We start from the raw sequence: 3,023 nt of genomic DNA, 5'->3' as shown, positions 1-3,023 counted from the left end.
CCCCCCCCCCCCCCCCCAGTGGCCCTGCCTGACAGCAAAAGAAAAAACAGAAATGCATTATATTTGTCCTTCAAAAATTACTATGTCAAGATATATGAATATAGAAGGTCATGTCCAGTTGATGACTATGGTCATTGATATATCTTGTGTAGTGCACCTGCAACATTTGAAAGCCAATTCCAACGAGAACTTCCTCTTTTGTATAGATATCTCAAAGAATCTCCTTCTAGAAAGGTATTGCTCGTCAAACTTCTATATTCTAATATTTTAAAGTTTGGAAAGATGCTAACAGCTGATTCTGATTTTTCCTGCTTTCAATTGTATTCTTCCCTTTATTAAGGAGAGCATGCTATAGTCTTTCCTTTTATGTCTTTCCTTTCTTTACATCTTTTTCCATACTTTTAAATACGGCATTGGTGCTGCGATGGTGCAGCATCGTCATCCATGATTAGACCCTATGACTCTTTGTGCTTACCATTGTATTTGCTATATGAATGAATTTATTCAGATTAATAAAATGTGTGGTTATGTGGAATAAACTATTTTACAATAAATGCAACGATAAAAGTTTTTTGCTAAAAATCTAATGTATATATGCAGTTTAATATACTCATAAATTTCAAAATATTGGTTTCGCTTATAAATTGTTTTTAGCTTAAGGTTATCAGTTTCGATTATAATATATTTCATTTCTACCAAAACATTATTATATTTAAGATCTTTACTCTTTTCCCAATGATTCCCAAACATGCTCTATGTACCTCCAGTTGACCTAATTTCTTTTCATTGTAGGTTTCTCCAGTGGTTGATCAAAGAGCAAGACTGTAATGACACTCAGTTGCACACGTTGTATGCCCTATCACTTTCTAAATCAACTATTGAAGCATTTGAGTCTGAAAATCTTGATAGTGGTAATACTGAGAATACCTCTGGGATATCAATCTTTCAGACTAGTGTAAGAAAAAGATTGCAAGTATTTTTGCAATCCTCTAACTTGTATGATCCAGAAGAAATTCTTGACTTGATTGAAGGGTCAGAGTTATGGTTAGAAAAGGTAAATTTTAAGTCTTCTAATTGTGTTATCTTAAACTCTGTTTATCTGACTTTGGTTAGTATGTATTTTATACGTAGTTCTTTGTCTGTGATCATTATCATACACTGATTTTATTTATTGAGCTTATATGACACTGGCAGGCTATTCTGTATAGAATACTGGGGTAGACTTTGGTCCTCCAAATTTTGGCTTTGTGAGTAACCCAGCTAGCTTCAAAATTTTAATTTCTTTCACGTGACTCCTCTGAATATTATTAGTATCTGACAAAAGAAGAAATATCATTAACAAGAAGAGAAGGATATTACATAGATATTTGAGGACCAGGTATCCTCAATAAATAAATAAGTAAATAAAAATTCATTAAAATGATAGAAGCAAAGCTCTCCAATTTCTCTGTAATTCTCTGGTTAATTTGTGTGACATGCAATAGAACATTTAAATGCAAACAATTACAAGGTGTTAGATTGGAAAAATATTTTTATTTTTATTTTTATTTATTTATATTTTAAAATATTATTATGTCTATTGGCTCACAGGAAGTTGGAAGATAGCGAGGCTGCTGAGGAGTATTGTACTGAAATTGGCAGACCTGATGCTTACATGCAGTATGTCTCCCTTGAACCCTTTCAATACTTTATTTATCTATTTAGAAGTTCTTTTGCACATTATAATGGAATTTTGCATTCTTAAATGTGATGATGGCCTCAGTTTGCTTGAAATGTATTTGGATCCACAAGATGGTAAGGAGCCCATGTTTGATGCTGCTGTTCGCCTTCTCCACAATCATGGAGAATCATTGGATCTTTGCAAGTTTTAGAGATATTATATCACTCTATCTTCTCCTGAATACTAAAGCAGTTTCAATTATACTACAATTGTGAATATTTTGCAACCTGCATCATTGGACACAAAAGACAGATTAATATAAAGAAGCAGTTAATCACTCATGAAAATTGATGGTTGTTTTCCACCCTTCCCAGCCACGTTCCTGAATACACAATTGAAGCCTTTAACCTAACTTGTAAGGAAGACTTGTAAAGTACTTGATTTTCCATTTTACACCTTATACTTAGAACATTGTATTTCTTGCTGCTTGATAAATGAGAGGTTATTGATTCTCTTTGAAATATCTCATTTGATAATTGATACATCCGGAGCATTCTTCATGTTTAATTTTCAAGTTATATATATATTAAGTTGTAGATTCTACCATCATGAATGTTTGAATCAAATACTTTTTGTTTTTGGGCTGTATTACCGATCTGGATGGGGTGTCTCTCTAAATTGTCAAGAATTCTTTGACTGTGTTTTGAATTGTCAAGATTTAGTTTTTAAATTTTGATATTAAAAAATAAATTTTTAATTTGAGAGTATGTAAATGAGATGAGATTAATAAATGACTTGAAATTAAAAATAAATAAATAATTACAGAATATGTGGAGGTTTGAAAATCTCACAAAATAATTAATTTTTGTTAAATTAAAAAATCAATTTGTGGGAGTTTTAAACTGCCACAAAAGTAATTTAAAATTGCCACAAAAATCTAATATAAAACCTCTACTAAACACATACAAAACCCCCACAAAAAATCTCGTGGCACCTCAAATTTTAGGGGTTTTAAAAACTCCCACAAATTATTTGATGGAGGTTATAAACCTCCACAAATAAAAAAAAAAACTGTCACAAATAAACAAAAACTTTATAGTGGAGAGAGAAGAGAGAATTTAATGGTTTGGTGGATGTGAAAATGAATTCAAATGAATTGGAGTTCAAGCTTAAGGAGAGTGAATTTTGGTGGATCACCGAATAGGGATTGGATCTTTATTTGGGTCAGTGTGTTTTTCATTCTTTTAATTTTCTAAGTGCCCGCTTTTATTTCAGATGAGAAACATTTGTGGTAGAAGCAAATGAACATTGGACTTTGATGGTGTGTATTTGGGCCATAGTGTGTGTGAGTTGAGTGCTTTTT

At 31.9% G+C, this 3,023-nt stretch overlaps 1 long non-coding RNA gene across 2 annotated transcripts; it reads left to right on the top strand.

Moving 5' to 3' along the window:
* Window positions 1–389: 389 nt before the first annotated feature.
* LOC112776740 (uncharacterized) lies at window positions 390–2,183 on the top strand. Of its 2 annotated transcripts, XR_003190165.3 has the most exons (4): window positions 390–1,054; window positions 1,195–1,247; window positions 1,591–1,659; window positions 1,763–2,183. It is a non-coding gene; the product is annotated as an uncharacterized lncRNA (long non-coding RNA). The 2 variants fall into 2 exon arrangements; XR_003816079.2 differs by lacking the exon at window positions 1,195–1,247.
* Window positions 2,184–3,023: the final 840 nt, after the last annotated feature.

This window comes from Arachis hypogaea, chromosome 19 (assembly GCF_003086295.3).
Source record: "Arachis hypogaea cultivar Tifrunner chromosome 19, arahy.Tifrunner.gnm2.J5K5, whole genome shotgun sequence".
Taxonomy (NCBI): domain Eukaryota; kingdom Viridiplantae; phylum Streptophyta; class Magnoliopsida; order Fabales; family Fabaceae; genus Arachis; species Arachis hypogaea.
The sequence above is the reverse complement of the archived record's forward strand: the minus strand, read 5'-3'. Positions and strand labels throughout refer to the sequence as shown.